This window comes from Danio aesculapii, chromosome 6 (genome assembly GCF_903798145.1).
Source record: "Danio aesculapii chromosome 6, fDanAes4.1, whole genome shotgun sequence".
Taxonomy (NCBI): Eukaryota; Metazoa; Chordata; class Actinopteri; order Cypriniformes; family Danionidae; genus Danio; species Danio aesculapii.
Genome location: NC_079440.1, coordinates 42496480 through 42516293, shown reverse-complemented (window position 1 = coordinate 42516293; position 19814 = coordinate 42496480). Strand labels below are relative to the sequence as shown.

Genomic DNA, 19814 nt, shown 5'->3' with positions numbered 1-19814 from the left:
ACTGCCATCGTGCACAGGAGATAGAGGTAAAGATTGATGGCAACACCTTTTCCTCGACAGGATGAGGAAATTTTAATTATTGATCCCATTTTATTTTATTTATTTGTTTGTCTGTTGAGCTGTTAAACATCTGTCAATCTTGCCACCAGACTAAATCTGCCTACATTTGCAACAAATACAAAAAGCCAAACAGGAATTTTCCTCATAGACTTTTTGTACATTAGTCCAGCCAGTAACAGCACACCACCACATTATCTTTCATTTCTCACTTAATCCTTGATGTCGCATATTTACACCCACTGACATTTTCTCAGGTGCTAAAAACAGACACCAGAACACACAATGTAATATTCCAGTTCTTTAATACTTGTTCTTAGAATAAGCCTACGCTGTACAGAATTGTACTGTAAATGTAGATCTGTATTTTTATCAGCCTTAAAATGAGAATGAATGTTCTTGTATTATCAGATGTTGCATGTCGTGTACAGTACATGGACAAACGGTGCTATTTTTTAAAGATATTTTTATATTGTTGATTGGATTTGTATTTCTTTTTGGTTATATTCCGTGTTTGTTTCAATACAGTTTACATTTTCTTTGCACAAGATGCAGTTTTGATAGCACATGTAGTCATTTTCCATACGTTGTAATGTGATCGGTCTCGTTTTCACGTCTTCAGTATTTACTTGGAATAAACATCGGAATTTAAAGGGAAAATAAACATTTAAAAAAGACAAACAGTCTGAATTGTCTCATTTTAACTATGAATACTAACAAGTACAGATCTACATTTGACTGGTCTCACGTCAACCAAAAAGGACCATTTATAGTTTACCATCAGAACTAAAGTCACTCCGTTCTCATTATCAATTTGCAGTCGCTCTGCGTTGTTGTCTTTGGAGGGAGTTGTGTGTGCATCAATCCTAGCACACATCTGATGATCAGTAAATGGGTCTGGAGCGTCATTGTTAAAGATGCCAACGTACACTCATTAATACTTTCCAGAACTGTCACTCAGCGCTGTTTCATATTCATTTCTACTCATATTTATTCATTGATGCATTTTGGCCAGTCCATCTGTTGGGTATTTTGTTTTATATTCTTACGCCTGCTTAATAGCGCATTGTTTGAGTGCCAGCGTGTATTTTTATTCTGTTCACTCTTGAGATCAATCCGCCATTGTGCCTTTTAATGAGTTTGTTGCATTGTCGGTATCTGAATACTGTGCATCAATTTTGCTGCTGTGCTCCAGATGTCAAACAGTGTCTTAATCTATATCAGATGGTGCATTGAATATTAAGATAAATGGATGCTTTCTTCATTCTCTTGGATTGTTGCGTATGCTTTTAAAATGTCTCTTTCCATACCTACTATCTTTAGGAAGGAGTGTGTGGAAACCATAAACAAAAAAAATGTTATTTTCGCACCCTCAGATCTTTTTTTTTTCATCTTTTTCCTTTAGAAAGAACATTGAATGTTATAAAATCATGTCTTGTCATCGATCCCAGTTATAAGAGCAACAGATAATAACTTGACTCTAGTTGATCATTAGAAATTAGCAGAAGGTAGATTTTTCAGATGAATCTGTTGAACTGCATTCTAATCATCACAATACTGCAGAAGACCTATTGGAATCGCATGGACCCAAGATTCTCACAGAAGTCAATTAAGTTTGGTGATGGAAAAATCATGGTTTGGGGTTACATTCAGTATAGGGGTGTGCGAGAGATCTGCAGAGGGGATGGCAACATCAACAGCCTGAGGTATCAAGACATTTGTGTTGTGTTGATTTGTGGCAAATTGTTTAGCAGGATAGCGCTCCTTCTCATACTTCAGTCTCCACATAAAAGTTTCTGAAAGCAAAGAAGGTCAAGGTGGTTCAGGATTGGCCAGCCCAGTAACCACAAATAACCATTATTGAGCATGTCTGGGGTAAGATGGAGGCATTGAAGATGAATCCAAAGAATCTTGATGAACTCTGGTGAGTCCTGCAAAGAATGCTTTCTTTGCCATTCCAGATGATTTTATTAATGAGTTATTTGAGTCATTGCAGAGATGTATATCCAAGCTCATGGAGTCCGTAACCAATCATACTCATTTCAATAAGGCAATGATCAACTAGTCAAGTTATTATTGTTGTGTCCGAAAACTTGGATAGGCGACAAGACTTTTGTCAGTAGTGGTGTGTGTGTGTGTGTGCGTGTGCGTGTGGTGTATATAATATATATTATATATATATATATATATATATATATTATATCTATATAATATATATATATATATATATATATATATAATATACACACACCACACACACACTAACTTGACAAAAGTCTTGTCGCCTATTCCTATATATATAATCTATATATATATATATATATATATATATATATATATATATATTGATTTCTATATATATTGATTTCTATATAAAAAAAATGACTTCTAACAGGTTTTTAGTGTTTGATTTGTAACAGGAAGCTCGTACTACAGACTCAAGCTCAAGTGCCATCTGCCGAGTGCAGATTAAGGTAATAATGTGTTAAATAAAAAATCATGTTCAGTTTTATGCACAGAATAGCAGTCTTTCACTTCTTTAATATATAAACAAGAGTCACAGGTACCAATTTGTTTTGCCTGTATATATGCATTTTCTATTTGACACTAACAGTGCCTGTCACCAATCATTTTTGATATTCACCTATATCTTGAATAGCACGCGGTTGAATTAAATAATTTTTTATGAATTATTTTTGAACTACCTCTTTAATTGCATTTGGAAAGAACAAATGACTTTGAATTTGACATTGAAAAGCAATTTCTGTGCCCTTTCATAACGTGTCAGAATAAACGTGTAAGCTTGCATCTATAGGAGTATAAATGTTTACAGCTTAATTAGATAAAATAATAAATTTAAAAAAGTAAAGCTATAAAATAATAGGTCGTAATAACCCAACAGTATCTGTACATTTGTTGTTATGAATCGCGCTGACTGCAGACAGTAGCTCGTGCGTTTCCACGATGAAGCCTGCAGTTTTGGTGTGTGCGTGCGTGAGTGAGTGTGTATGCGCGCTCGCGCAGAAGGAGCGGGTTCTTTCAGTCCGTCTAGTACACAGGATAGCGGCACTCATGGGTACTCACAGAAGCACAGTAGCGATTTCTACCACCGTTTAGCACCACAGAAGGTGCGACATTTATTCCGGGCACGTACCTGCCAGCGGACAGTCCTGAAGCCCCCAGGAATCTCGCGCTCTAGTAGAGTGAGAGCGGAGCGCGCGCGCGGCACGGACCGCAGTGGAATGTAGCGGGGATTCCCGGCGCGCGGGGCAAGGTGAGTAAAAAACCTCCTTGATGCATCTTCACACTCCTCACCAGCATATTGATCTTGTCACTTAATTGGAATTCGCTGTCATTTTACCGAAGATCTTCATTCCTTTTCGTTAGTTTAAGTGGAAAATCTACAAGCGCGCGCCTGGGAATAAAAACGATAAGAGACAATCAGCTGTGTCGTTTGATCTAGACCTCGACTCCTAATATTTTACTCTGCAAAAAAGGTAGCCAGCGATGTCTTATGCAGGGTATATGTCGCCACTATATGGGACGATTTGTTTACCGAGAAAAAAAATCCATGTGTTGCCTATAATCTGCAGTCATTCTATCCTATCTGTGAATGTGAATTTAAAGATGTAATTTGAGTACGAAATTAACGTATGTGTGTGTTTTTTCTCTCGTTTGAATAGCTTGTTGTCAGTCTATGGGCTTGTGAGTTTTATTGTAATTCGGATCGGGACATCATCCTCACGCGATGCTCTCAAACACAACCGGACACATGCACATGCTCAGAGACACGTGACTCCAGCAAATTATGGAGGGGAAAAAAAGTTAAATACGCCTGCGTCAATCATTTGACATTCATCACACCCATCATCATCATCATCATTTTGTGCTCTTGCTCTCACAGTCAGTCAGTCTGATTACAGCCAACTGGATTTTCAGATGCACTTCAGATCAGGCGACATGAAGCCAGTTGGGGAAAAAAAGGGAAAGATGATGTATGAGATGGAGTGTGCATATTTCTAATTGGATTGAAGGCTACAGTATGCTTTAAGACAAGAAGTAACCATAAGGGGCATTGTAGTAGAGCAGGTATATAAATGGCCCTGAATGTGTATGAAAGGAAAGAGGAATCTAGGATCATCAGCTATTTTGGCTCCTTCTGGATGTGGAGTTATTTTGGTTCCTCTCTGCGTAGTGATGTAGTTTCACATGTTGTAACGCTCTTTCCATTTCCAAAGAGTGTGTAAACAATCTAAAATGCATTTGCGCGCTCATTTCACCGTTGAGAAATCTATTTTGATTTGGTGTGCACGGCAGGGCTTCAAAGAAAAAAATTATCACATGCAATTTGTTGCATAAATGTGTGGTGCATCTGCTATTGTGGAATGAGCAATAGGAACATTTCGTGATTGTTTACTCACCCTCATGTCTATTCAAACCTGTGTGGTGTTATTCAGTGGAACACAAAGGAGAAATTTTGGTGCAATCTATATGTCAGTTTGAGTATGTGGAATGAAGACGATTATTTATTGACTTTTTGTTCAGTTGAACACTGAAGTGGATTTTTAGCTGTAACTGACTGTTGGTGAATCATAACATGCAAGCCAATGCCTACTTTGAAAGGCACATTGAAAGTCAAAAAACATCAAAGCAAAATGAATAAACATGGCTCCTGATGTCGGTGAAAAACCACACTGACTACATTTACATGGACAGCAGTAATCAATTTATTTTCCTTAATCTGAATAAGACAATAATATGATTAAGCTGTTTACATGAATTTTTTTTGAATGTTACTATCATGATCCTGTTGTACATGTTATAGCACAATCCGATTAACCTCATTGCGTCACCGCGCTATCCACATTTCCTCTGGAGTTTTATGTAATTTCGGTTGTTCATTTTTAATTTGTTGACTTAAACTGCAGTTTGGCACTTTCACTTCAATTTAGGAACATTTCATGCATGCCCCCAATGACAAACAAGTTATTGGATGCAACTATGAACTGCTGGAAGTGTCGTTTTAATGGAAATTGATACCACAAACCGTATGGAGAAAAAACTCAGCATTTCACGATACAGGTGTCTGTGTGTCCTTTACCGACCCGGTAGGTGCAGGAGGATAGTGTCAAACAGCTGTGGTATGAAATATCCTGTCGCAAAATGCGTTGAAAATCCTACACGGTAAAATTGGCATATTCCACATGTCTTAATCCGATTTCTGTTTATTGATTATGACTTTAGTCGGATTAAGGTGATCAAAACTCGCTGTTTACATGGTCGACTCTTAATCAGACTATTGTCTTAATCTTATTAAAATCGGATTATTGGTGTCCATGTAAATGCACTCATTGTCTCTGCACAGTCTGGATGAGGAGTTACCTGTAGCAATTGACTTGCATTTTATAAATCACCTAGCACTGAGGTTTCAACTAAAGAATATTCTTTACAGTACTCCCAAAGAAATGTCATCTACATTTTGGATGGCGTGAGGGTGAGTAAATTAACAGCAAAGTTGTTTTGGGGGAATGAAAAAAAAACAGTAGCTAATTAAATTAATTACAAAATAAAATAATAAATTGTTCAATTGACATGAAAATGTGAAGTACAAAACGAAAAATCTCAAAATACTAAACAAAGTTTTCCTTTATGTTTTGGAGGAAAAACTCCATGTCACACAGATCCCAAAAATGTGTTTAGCCTTTACACATAATCACAACTCCATTGTTCAGATAATCACAAAGTCTGCCATTGTTCTGCCTATAGATTTAGCCGATTATACACATGCACAGCACCACTGTTTTCAAAATATCACATATTTGTAGTTTATATGGAGATGATAATGATAACTTGCATTTTCATTCATTCATTTTCCTTCAGCTTAGTCTAGGGCTGGGCGATTTGGCCTAAAATCTAAATCTCGGTTAATTGAACATTTTAAATTGATTATGATTAATGAACAATTATTTTATTTATTTATCAAAAATTTTGCCCTCATAATTCACTGACAGGATTTGTACAGTAGATATGCTCACATATTACAAGCGAGAGATTTTTAAATGTAGCGTGCATTACTTCTTTCTAAAATAACTGATAGAAACACACACTGTCTACTATCTATGATTATTTAATGAGCATCAAATTTAAACAACTAAAATGAAAACATACATTGCCTAAAACCAACAGACAATGTTTTTCATATAAAAAAAGTCAACATAAATAATTCACACTTTTGGAAACAAAATTAATTCTTTTTAATGTTTCAAAAGTAGAAAATCTCTTCTAAATAAGCAGATTAGCAGAATCTCTTCTAAATAAATAAGTCTTGGATATCCTGTATATAATATTTTAAAGAGTGCATTTCTTGAATCTTCTTTAAACAAATATTTTCACGTAAATGATCATTTTATTGTAATAGATAACTTGCCCCTTAAAAGCATCTCTGGTGCAGCTTCCAATCATCGTCAGTGTAGTGCAAGCGTGCGATGTGTTGTTACATTTTTAAAGAGGTGTGCGAGTATGTGACCGCGCGAAGGCTGCACTGGACCATAGCCGTGCGTTTGACGCAGACATATAAATCAGCCTTAACAGAGCAGGGTCACGTGACCACATGTGGTAGGGAAAGTAATTGAAAAAATTGACCTGAAAAATTTGATCGATTATAGGTTCTGATTGTCGATTTCAATTATTTTTCGATTAATCGCCTAGCTCTAGCTTAGTCCCTTATTTATCAGGGGTCGCCACAGTGGAATAAACCAGCAATTATTCCAGCATATGTTTTACGCAGCAAATTCCCTTCCAGTACTGGGAAACACCCATACACTCTCACAATCACACATACACTTAGGCCAATTTAGTCTACCCAATTCACCTAAAGCGCATGCCTTTGGACTGTGGGGGAAACCAGAGCACCTGGAGGAAACCCACGCGGACACGGGGAGAACATGCAAACTCCATGCAGAAATGCCACTTGGCTCAGCTGAGAGTGGAACCAGTGGCCTTCTTGCTATGAGGGGACAGTGCTAACCACTGAGCCACCATGCTGCCCCACATTTTAAGATCTGTTTTGAAATTATTTTTTTTCAGGTCCCTATTATGTAATTATCATTTAATGGGCATCCAAAATACATGAAAATTTAGCTTGATTTCAGTTTGCTTATATTGAAATATAATTTAACATCAAAACAAACAGAGCACATTTATGCGTTTCCCCATCCTTTCGGAGCCTGGCAGATCTTTTGTGGAAAAGCTCCAAACACATTATGTGTACATTTTGTTTTGTAACAACACGAGTCCTCATTTTCGGCTGAACTATTTCTTTAACAGGCTGACAACAAACCAGCGTGGACGGACCAAATTGGCTTGGAAAACAACGATAATGAAATAGAGTCTGATAAATGGCAGAAACAGCTGAGACAGCGTGGTTAGTCTAAAGAAAGATGGATGGATCTCAAGCATTGCACATTGATGGATAGAGGGTAGGAGGTACAAACAAACTCCTCCGGCGATTTCACAACACACTGTGCACCTGCACCGCCCACTCATCCCTCATTCTCTCACTATTCCTTAGTTTTTTGGGGGGGGGTTTTGTTTGTTTTTTTTACATGCAACGCTCTGACAAAGTCAGTCCCCACTTATTTTTACCACAGTCTCACTTCTGTGGGCATAAGATGTCAGGCTTCAATGATCTGAGCCCTAAATCTATGTCTCCTACTGTCATTCAGAAGTTCCACTGCAGTGACCTCTTTTCATTACCAGCATGGCATGGGGCGCATCGGCATGCCAAGCGTATTGCCCCCCCCCCCATCCGCAGTCTCATTGTGTTAAGCATCAAAACTTTCCTCCTGCGGTCATTATCACAGATGTGTTCAAGAGGCAAGGTCTCTGGAACCGACGCAGAAACTCTTACAATTTGTATTTTGACCACTCTTAAACTGTAGACCAGTTGCCATAGTAACAACCATCCTCAAAACGGGATCAGTCTCAAGTCGAACTCATTTATTTATTTATATATTTATGATTTTTTTTATGTGTGTGTGTGTGTGTGTGTTTGTTGAATGACAAGCTGCTGCGTTTCTTTCTGTAATTTGAGAGTTGCTTGTTTTGAAGGTTTAGAGTTAATTAGAATCACTATTCCTTTAATACATTAAATTGCTGGTACAGGCATGGAGCAGTTTTCGATTCATAAATGTTTCAGCGATGGTTTTTTGTCCTTGGTCATGTGTGAGAGATCGCTTTGTGCTGTAATTCATCTGTTGGAATAGTTCTCCTGTTGGCCACAAACTCTTGGCTGTGTGGGACTGCAGGATCGCACACAAACAATCACTCACATGCACATCAGGCTCATCTTTATTGTCCTGTCTCGCTCGATCAATACCTTATTACATTTCAGAAGGACAAGTCATACCCTCTTTTCACCAAAATTTGCCAGCGCTCGGTTGGTTGCATCTGTGAATCTCTCTTAGGCCCTGTCTGTGTTTGTACTGACTTCAGTAAATGATGATGATGAGTGGGTGATATGATGTAACTCACTGTGATACTATAAGAAGTGCACTGTTCACGATATTATGATAGATAGATTATTTTTAAAAGTTACATCCTTTTAAATTATTTTATACGTTTAGATAGATGGATGGGTGGATGGATGGATAGATAAAGATAGATGGACGGACGGACGGACAGACAGATAGATATACAAATATAGATGGATGGATGGATGGATAGATAGATGGATATAAAAAGACAGACGTATGGATGGATGGATATACAAATATAGATGGATGGATGGATAGATAGATGGATATAAAAAGACGGACGGATGGACAGACAGGTAGATAGATAAATACAAACGGACAGACGAATGGATGGATGGATGGATAAATAAATAGAGATAAAAAATATGGATAGATGGATACATATTTAGATAAATATATATAGATAGAGAGATAGATAGATAAATATATAGATATATAACTATAGATAGATGGATGGATGGATGGACGGATAGATAGATATATAGATATACAAAGATGGATGGATGGATGGATGGATGGATGGATGGATGGATGGATAAATAGATAGATAGATAGATAGATAGATAGATAGATAGATAGATAGATAGATAGATAGATAGATAGATAGATAGATAGATAGATAGATAGATAGATAGATAGATAGATAGATAGATAGATAGATCTGTCAATTTGCGTGTGGAAAAGCAGTCATTGTTTCATTCTGTTTTTGTCTCCTCACCACAGAGCTGTCAGTCATTCATCAACGCCACAAGAAAACACCCGAGTAGGTGGAGCATGCCCAGTGGGAGCGGTTGGCATTACTATGCCTGAAGGCACGTGGCGATGGTGTCCATGGAGACAGATGGCAGCTTCACCGGGGGCCACGGTCTGTCCCTATTACAGGCTGAAGATGGCGTGGGGGCCGGGCTCGCACAGCAAGAGGGCTCGTGGCTCGGCTTCCGGGCGACTGTAAGTGCTGTGCTGCTGCTGGAGCTGCTCCTTGGGGTGGGCGGCAATCTGACCGTGCTGGTGTTATACTGTGGTCACTGTAGCCTGCTGGAGTCTGTCAGCCATGCGGTCACTCTCAGCCTGCACACTCTTGACCTGCTGCTCTGTCTCCTCTGCCTACCCATCACTGCCACGCTCCTCATACTGGGTGGAGCCTCGGTTCCACACCATGCCCTCCTCTGCTGTCTCCACGAATCAGCAGCCAGCTTCGCCAGCGTGGGCACCGCACTCAACCTGCTGCTTATCAGTTTAGATCGCTATGACATCAGCGTCCGACCAGCCAATCGCCTGCTGACGCCTCGAAGGGCAGCTGTTTTACTTGTGGCAGTGTGGGCGCTTTCTCTAGCTGTGCCACTTCTTCCATTCGTGGAGGCAGGGTTTGTGTCAGGGCAAGGCGAGGGGGTGTTTGTGCACACAAATGGTACTGTGCTTTGTTCGGAGTGGGGGGGAACTCTACAGGCTCATCTGTTACTGCAGGTTCCTGTGTTCCTGTGCTCTCTTGCTGTGATGCTATTTACATACTCACGAATTCTTCAGACACTGCGCATTCCGCATTGGACGCACACCCAGGCCACATCGAGACAGCAAACGGCCTGCACATCGCCTCTGGTTGCGTCGTAAAGGTCAACAAGGTCACCCGATCACATGACAAGGAATACGCCCACATCGCCACCACCACTCTCAACTGGGCCACTTATCATCGCAGATACAGTTACCACTGTAACAATCAACACTGAGACCAACACTCCTTCGCTCACCACAGCCACTTAGCCCCACCCCTACGGTGTCTGTCATAACCTCACCTTTAAGCCCCCACCCCACTGCATCAATGACCCCTTTGAGTCCCACCACATCACTGTCTGTAATAACTAGCCCGAATATCGCTACTCCTGCGTCCACGCCTTTGAGTCCCATGCCCACTGTGTCTACAGTAACCACTCAAGTAAGTCCTGCCCCCGTCCAGGGTCCATCCAGCATGGGCGTGGGTGCGTCAGTGTCAGCCATTTTAGCTCTGCGCCGAGCAGTTCGGCGCCACCGGGATCGACGGGAACGTCAAAGGCGAGTCTTTCGCATGTCTGTCATCATCATTCTCTCGTTTCTCCTATGCTGGGCACCACTCTCTATAATGCCCATTCTCATGCTGGCAATCGGGCCGTCTGATTGGCTGGAACGCCTGAGACTTTGCTTCCTAGTGCTCGCATATTGGACGGTAGTGCTACATCCGCTGCTGTACGCGTTTACGAGGCAAAAACTGCGCAAAGTTCTGCATACCCGTCTGCGCAGGCTGAGGCCGCAAAACGTACAGACTCGTATTCGCACGAATACCAGGATCCGTCGCAAGCACGGGGCAAATTGCAGCGATGCTACTGAGCGCTGCCTGACGGAGGCTGTTAGAGAGTGAGTGTTTGTGTGTCTGGGACTTATAACTAGGCTCAGACAGAATCTGAGTGTGCGTTCCCTTGGGTGAACCCTCTGTGCATTTATTAAATGTTTTGGGGGATTTAATTATTGTTCAGATGCTAGTATGATTGATTTTCTGCTCATTTAGCATATTTTACTATATTTAAATCAAGGCTGTAGCCTTTTTTGAACACTAGATAGGACCAAAGGAGTTTTTTGGGGGGAGAGATTAAGTAATTAAGGCAATTAAGTGGAATAAAGAAAAATTAAGAAAAACAGAAGGGTCCAGATATGTTGGTAACAATCAGTTTGCACATATGCACACATTCACTGTTAGTTGTCCATCTAATATGCTGAATAGTGCTTCGTTAATGTTTTTGTCTTGTAACATTTAGCTTTGACTTACATGATTCATGTAAATGATTGTAAAAATCCATAGATGAGCCTTTATTTTCATTCAAAGACAATTAAAAAGGGGTAGGGATGGGACAAGAGTTATGGATTATATGCCAAACAATTCTTGAAATGTAAATGTTTAGCTACTCATTTACCATTAAAGCCAAAAGCTGCGGTCACACTGCACTTTTCTCCCCATAGACTTCTATTCATACGCACGCGAATGCGTCAGACCAGGAACGCAAGCTCATGCAACAAGTTTCACAGTTCGTTGAGTTGCAAAGTTCAAGCTTGGTGAACTCTGACCTGCGAAATCACATCACTTGACTGCGTGAGACCAACTGATGATCAAAACATGCCCTCTATGAACAAGAAATTTAAAATATGGACCAATCGCTCGCTTTTTTTAATGTCTAATGTCTTGTTTAATCCCGCCCCTTTTTGCAGCGCTGTACTACAGAATTTGGCAAGCTCAAACTTTAGTGTGACTGCGACAAAAGCATCACAGCTACATTTAAACCACCTGTGGAATCCTGTATAGCCTGCCTTCTTCACTTTGATTGGCCGTCTTAATTTTTTTATCAAACCAGCAACCAATGTGTTAGCGATGTGTATTAAAGTGCACTAGAGCAGTGTTTCTCAACCACGTTCCTGGAGGGCCTCCAACTCTGCAGGTTTTGGATGTCTCCTTTGTCTGTGTTACCCATTTCAGGTGTTTCAGTCTCTGCTTAGGAGCTGATGATCTAAATCAGGTGTGCTTGGTTAAGGAGACATGGAAGATGTGCAGAGCTGGTGGGCCTCCAGGAATGTGGTTGAGAAACACTGCACTAGAGCAGCATCAAGAATATCAAATATTGGGTGAGAGGGTCAATTTAAACATATCTAATTATTGGGTGAGGGGCCTGTCGATAAAATCAATTTAAAGTATTTGCAGAAAATGTCAAAGTCAGCAGATTCCGCCTGGGCCTATTTATGACTGTACGTACAAGGTAAAGTATGTGCAGGAACCCATTTAAAGTGTTAGATGTATTAGATGATATGTGTGACTTGCTCACCTCTATAAAGGAAATTAAAAGATGTTGGTAGGCCTCTCTTTTGTCCATGAGTGTGTATTATCATTGGCAAACTAATCAGCACAGGGTTTCTAAAGCACACTGAACTCTGAGGTCAATAGGCCGCTGTCTAATTAACCAGTAGAGCACAAATATTCTCATGGTGCTAGAGGATTAAAGAGCGAGACCCAGAGAGCGAATCTACACGTGTGAGTCTGCAAGAGGTCATGTGCAATAAACTCCAAATCCAGGTTATGCATCGCATGATTTCCATCACAATTAATACCAATCTATTGGCTTTCATCGTGTGGTGTAAAAGTAACCATCCACCAGTACACATACATTTGCACATATTTTCCAGTGTCCTTCTCACTGATAGTCTAGAGGGCAATAGATTTATCATAGTGTTTATTAATGTATATGATCAGGGATGTAAATAGTCAGTGATATTTCTGTGGTTTGAAACTGCAGCTGATTTCAATTCTGCTCTACCAAGGGCATGCGTACTGGTTCGATCAGTTTCTGAAGATATTGACACTGAAACCACTTTTCAAAGCTGAAATTAATTTATTTTGTGTCCCATATATGTATATATCTGTCAGTGTTGTACATTATTTCACTTTGAGGTGGTAATTGTATTCTTTACAATAGAGGAGCAATAAGTCTGAATTACAGTAATAAAAATGTTCAGCCTCTTTGCTTGTTTGGTTTGTTTCCAACTTCAGCATAGTTATTATGCTGATAGCATAGTTCTATGTTTGCACAGAGTAGGTGCATTTAAAAACTATGAAATAGCTCCACAGTTATTATCGGTCCTCTGGTATACCAATTGTAGGTAAGTGTTTTGAGTAAATGTTAATTTGTGTTTTATTGTATGCATTAACGAAGAGCACTGTATAATCAATGTTCTGTTAAACATTTTCATTCACTCTGCCATCTAGCTGTAAAAGTATGGAGCCAGATCAGTCTTAAAAATAATATTTGTACAAAATAAAATTCATACATGCACAGCACAATTCATCTTTACAAAATACAATTTGTAAATTCAAAACACAATTTATAAATACAACACAATTTGTGAATTCTCAAGTAAAAATCATAAATATTTTTGCCAAATGAATTGGATTTGTGTATTAATGAATCGCATTTTGAATTTACGAATTGGCTTTGTGTATTAATAACATGCATTTTTATTTAACAAATTGGATTTGTGTATTTATGACTTCCGTTTTGAATTAACGAATTGGATTTGTGTATTTATGAATCGTGTTTTGAATTTACTAATTGGATTTGTGTATTTACGAATTGTTTTGAACGTACAAGTAGTTTTTTGTAAATGTGAATTGTGCTGTGCATGTATGAGTTTTATTTTGTAAATGTATTCTTTTTTGAGACTGATCTCCATATAAACGACATCAAAATCCTGCTGTCAAAAACCTTATCCAAACCATGACACTTCCTTTTTCACTTTCACCGACTTCTCTACACAATTTGGGATTAGTATTTCTCAATTTTGATGATGAATATGATGCTTACCATTAAAGCCCCAAAAGCCAAAATTAAACTTTCTTTCATCAATAAACTTTAGACCACCTTTCAGTCCACACAGCATGCTCCCCAGAAAAGGTTAGTCGTACCTTTTGATTCTTTCTGATGATGAAGGTTTGAAAGTCCCTTTGACCTTCATCTGGAAAAGCTGCAGTTGGAGGGTTTCAGCCACTGTAGAAGAGCTCACCAATTTGCAACGTCAGTGAAAAAGTCAGGATGCCAGTTAAAGGATTAGTTCACCCAAAAATAAAAATTATGTTATTAATTACTTACCCTTATGTTGCCTTCTTGTTAATTAGCCTTCAACTCCGTCTAAATTACGCATGTTTATGTGTCGCACCTCTGACACCGTGTCCCAACAACACATGATGCGACAAAATTCTAGCAACAAGCAATTTGGCTGTCTGCACCGACACGACAGAAACATTTAAATACCAGTCATTCATTTAAATATCAGCCACTGCACTGATTAATACATATTTATCCTGTTTAGTTATTAAAAGTAGCCTTGGGCTGAGTGACTGATGTTGGTTTGCACCGAGTCACTGACTTTGATTTTCAAACAGTTTGCTAGATATTTAATTTTCAAGATCTGATGTGAACAATCTGCTGCTTTTTAGTAGTACAGCTATAAATGTCACCTTAAATGATGATCAAACTCACATTGGTATATTTTTACACTGAATAAAGCACATAATCTGTACCTGAGGAGGTAATTGTCATAGTAGATTATGGTGTTGTTTTGCCGCAATGTTGCATAAATTGAATTTGTGCTCACAAAATTAATTAATATTATTCTCATAGCTTAATAATATTCATTTTATTTATTAAAAACCTCTGAAGGCATGTGGTCTGTCTTTGAGGATGTTTCTTGATACCTTTCTAGACTTTGAAGGAGTCACAACCTTGCTGCCTATGGAGGATGAGAGAGCTCTCGGATTTCACCTAAAATAGCTTTATTTGTGTTACAAAGAAGAACAAAGGTCTCCGGGTTTGGATCAACATGAGAGTAATTAGTAACATGATTTTGATTTTTAGGCTGAACTAATACCTTAAACTGTGTTTGTCGGATAATTGAGGAATTCACCTAGTGCCAAATTAACCTGGAGGAATCTGAATGTTTTTAGTACTGCACTTTAAAATATGTTAATGTTTAAGTAGGTCCAAAGCACCTTGAAACTGTAGACTGTATGTTCATATAAGTTGGTGTTTGTTGAAGGTGTACAGTCTAATCTGCATAGGTTTCCTGATTAGGAAAGTTTGCTGTTCTGAATAATGATAACATTCCGAGCTGCTTGTGCTGAAAGTTAATTGGTGTACGGTGGCGTCTTCTCATTACCTGAGTTTATTAAGAAGTGCAGACTGCTTTAATATATACAATTAGTCCTTGCCGAGAAAGGTTGACTGACTTCATCCCAGCTGATAAAAGTCAAACTGGCAATTAAGAACCTCCTGTGTCTTTGTCAGCATTTCCAATCTCACCCAGAAGATCAAATGCCATTCGAGGGATACTCAATAAAGTAGCTACCTGTTCAATCAGTCAAATGGTAGCTTTTCAAAATCCCCCCTTCTCTCTCTTCCTGATTCAGAGACCTTAAAATGTTATTCATCTTTAAAGATGTGGTTGTGGTTCAGCCAACATGTGTGTGTAGAGAATGAGAGACATCCATTCCTCATTATCGCTGATAGAAGCTGCACTCCACTTGTGAAGTCTGATCGTATTAACACTTATTAATGTTTGATGACACACACTGACATTTGCAGGAGCCCAATAATTGGAGGGCCGATAATGGGGACGGGGTCTTGCACACAGACGCGGATGCCTTAATGGAGAGGTGAAGAACTCTGATTCTGGGGATAATACGGGTCAGTAAGGACAGGTCTACCTTTAGTTTCTTGGTTAAATTTTAATTCACTTCATGAACACAAATATAAAATTGAAATGTGGACATTTAGTGAGGGATGATTTTCGTCTTGCCAGGTTTTTTAACACAAAGGAGTGTCGGATCACCCTCAATAGGTTTATTTTCTGATAACAACTTGTTTGGAATTCCCAGTGATTAGTTACAACTGGAAGGGCATCCGCTGTGTAAAATACATGCTGGATAAGTTGGCGGTTCATTCCACTGTGGCAAACCCCTGATTAATAAAGGAACTGAGCTGAAAAGAAACTGAGTGAATGAATTAACTTGTTTGGATACAAGTAATATGTGGCTACTTAAATAAATTCACCATTTATTCTCCATAGAGATTTGTTCAACAACTACCCAGCAGGCACAGGATGTTAGATTGAAGTTGTACCCCAACATTGTAGGGACATTGCATGGAGATGAAAATCTGGTTGATGTCAGAATCCAACGTCGGACAGAAAAACAACCAAGTATCAACATCAAATGATGTTACAGCTTGACATTGTGTACCAGTATACCAGTATAACGTCTGTACCAGTATAATATCATATGTTGGATTTTGGTTGCTATACCTGACGAATAAATGTCAGTATTTGACGTCAATATGACAATGATTTGAATAAGTTGGCTTGGCGTTGGATTTTGGTCACTTTACAACACAACCTAAAATCAACCAAATATCAACATCATTTGACATTGTTATTGGACATCAAAATTGTCCTTGGACGCTGGCTAGACATTGAATTTTGGTCACCTGACATCATAACTTATCTTAACATCTTATTATCTTAACATTTTATGACTTTGTGTGCCTGCTGGGTACATTTACTTTGAAAAAATATATAAAAATTATGATTAATTTTATTTATTAAGAGTTTTATTTAAATTTAATTAAAAGTATGTTCACCAAGGTAGTATGCGTTTATTTAAATATACTAAAATTGTAATATTATGACATATTTACAGTAGCTGAGAGAACTTACTGCTGCAATTTAATAAAACACATGCAATTAAAAAAAACGGCAGCAAATTAAGAAAAGATCTTCATCTGTTTGACAGCACATATGCTGCAAATCCTCACAACACAAACAAATTCAGAAATAAAGCACTGCATTTTCTCACAACGCAAACAAATGAATAAAAAGTGCTGCATTTTCTTGCAATGCAAACAATCTACGAAAACGCGCTGCATTTTTTCGGAACACTTTCAAATACCACTATACACAATGGAAATGTTTCAAGAGGACCCCAAAACCTGACAGACCCGGCTATTTATGTTATGATTATTTAGATTATTAAAATACAAAAGACATGGGAATCAGGATGTTAAATAAACAAACAAAAAGCTCACCTTTCAAAGATCACCTACAACTTCACTGAGCAATAGTCACGGCACAGCGGCGTCCGTCACGTTTTTGGATCCACTTGAAACAATTGTGTTACAATGTTTTTGCAAGTGTTGTAAGACAATGTAGCTCATTTTCGTAAATTGTTTGTGTTGTGAGAAAATGCAGCACGTTTGATTAATTTGTCCGCGTTGTGTGAAAATGCAGCACGTTCATTTAATGCGCATGCGTTGTGAGGATTTGCAGCATGTGTGCTGTAAATGGATGAAGAACTTTTTTTAATTCGCTGCTGTTTTTTTGTAATTGCACGTGTTTTCCTAAATTGCTGCACGCTCTCTCGGCCACCGTAAATGTTACCTTTTAAAACGATCAGTTAATATTTTATTATACAAAATGAATGTATTATCTTTTTTAACTGTGCTGGCAGTCTTCAGTTTGCTTTGCCACTATGAGAGACTATGCTAAATTGATAGTATAGTCACGGCTATTTCATTTATTAAGCGAATTCATTATTATTCAGTCACTGAGAAACAATTATGATCATGCACATGGCTATGTACACACATGGAATGCAGGTTATCACGGGTGCATTCAAATTACCCATTAGTAATTGTTCATTTATTTCATGATTAGGAAATCTAATGCACTTAATTAAATTTACATATTACATTTTAAATGGTATAATCAGCATCTATTTGACACTCTTCTCTTTTTATTATGAAAACTCAAGTGTGCTGATTAGTATGGGTGCCCTCTGTTTGTGTGCCTTCATGAGCAAAGAGAGAAGAAAAAGGAGAGAGTGGATAGGTGGGTGGGTAATATTTTCTCTTACTGTATGAAAATGAAAATGCTGCCATGTATTCATTAAAATCTCTCCTCTCACACCATTCTCTCTCTTCTCACACGCATGCATCTTTTTAATCTCATCTGTTCCAGTCACTGTCATCATTTCTTCTTTTATCACTGGCTGTGTCTTGCTATTTGCTTTTTCTCCCTTCGTTCTGTCCTCACTCATCTCTTCTCCAGACTTGCATAAGAACAAAGATCTGCCTATGTGCCTGTGCAAGGAGAAAGTCACCTTGGAGGACAGGAAAAGAGAGAGAGGGGGAGAGAGAGAAAGAGAGAGATTCGTGTGGGTGGAATAACTAGCAGAAGGATGAATCCCATGTTGACTGAATCAACCCTCACGTGCATTACTAGATATTACTGTGTATTTACCCACATAACGTTAGATTTTTTGTATCCTTGTCATTTATTCACTTACTTACTTTTCTGTAGGGTTTCCTTGATCATAAACTCGAATTTAATTGATTTAACAATTTCGAAAATGTCTGCACTGTTATTGTGCGAATGAAAAATAAGCACAATTACAGTCGTTTATATCTGAAATACGCGGAAACTGGGCGTTGAGTTCCAGGACAAAATGTATACGAATGAAGTTATCAAATTAATCTTGTAAAATAACTGGTATAAATATGAAGTACTTAAATAAAATCTATAATCCGAAGTGATTTGAGGTACGATCCAAGTAGGCTATGCAGTCCATGATTCTTCATCAGCCGAAATAGCTCAGTTGGGAGAGCGTTAGACTGAAGATCTAAAGGTCCCTGGTTCGATCCCGGGTTTCGGCAGTTTTATTTTCGCACGTTACATTAGAATGAAATTATACATTTAAAGAATTTCAACATTAGAAAAACAATATGCTAAAAAGAAAAGTTATAGAATATAAAAAGCAAAGAAGATGACAAATACTTAACGTCATCTGCGCTGTAATGTCTGCTTGTCTGACTGCCAATGTGGTTATGTATCGTGTAGTACAGACCACGGCCTGAGGATGTCGCTGTAGTTTACTTTAGTATTTATTCGCCGCAGCGGTTATTCGCTGTAGCTGCGCCAGGAGGCGATGTTGTTCATCAAATCTGGCGTCTCACCTCGTGGTAAACGCAAGAGAAGCCAAGTCATTTGTGCTGACTTTTGTGACATATGTGGACTCCAGGATTGTATTACGGTACAGTACCTGTAACAGCTTGAACCCAATGTAACGTTACATGTCTTTATATTACTTATATTACAGCTCAACTCACTGTATATCTGTTGTTGCCTCTAAGTATACTGCCAAAACAAGTGGTCTGTCACATAGGCTAACCTACCACATGCTATAACAGGTTAAACGTTCCTAAAATGTTCCGTATTGGCACAGATAGGCGTATATATATTTGTTTATTTAAATATGAATTATATATTTCATCATTTATTTAATCATATTAAATATCATAAGAAATGTTCTATAAGCAACATTCCATAAAACAGAAATCCCATATACTTTCTTTAGAATGCAAGTGCAGAAAAATTACCCATGCTTTCATCATATTAAAAGGTCAGCAACCGTGTTGTTTTGGTGAATTGATTATCATTTGTATAGCCATCGTTTTACTTCAGATGTCGTGGTTAAACTATTATTAATTCGAAGTTACCATTGTTTAACAAAAATAACTTTATATTAATTATAGCTTTAATATTTTAAGCTAATTTATGTGAGGGTATGTATTCATTACATCTTGTTATATGTTAATCTACAGTTCT

At 38.4% G+C, this 19814-nt stretch overlaps 1 non-coding gene and 1 pseudogene across 1 annotated transcript; both read left to right on the top strand.

Annotated features, from left to right (window-relative positions):
• Window positions 1-3093: 3093 nt before the first annotated feature.
• On the top strand, window positions 3094-11046 carry LOC130230170 (G-protein coupled receptor 22-like; annotated as a pseudogene).
• Window positions 11047-18789: 7743 nt separating this feature from the next.
• On the top strand, window positions 18790-18862 carry trnaf-gaa (transfer RNA phenylalanine (anticodon GAA)). Its single transcript has one exon. It is a non-coding gene; the product is annotated as a tRNA-Phe (tRNA).
• The last annotated feature ends 952 nt before the right edge of the window (window positions 18863-19814 follow it).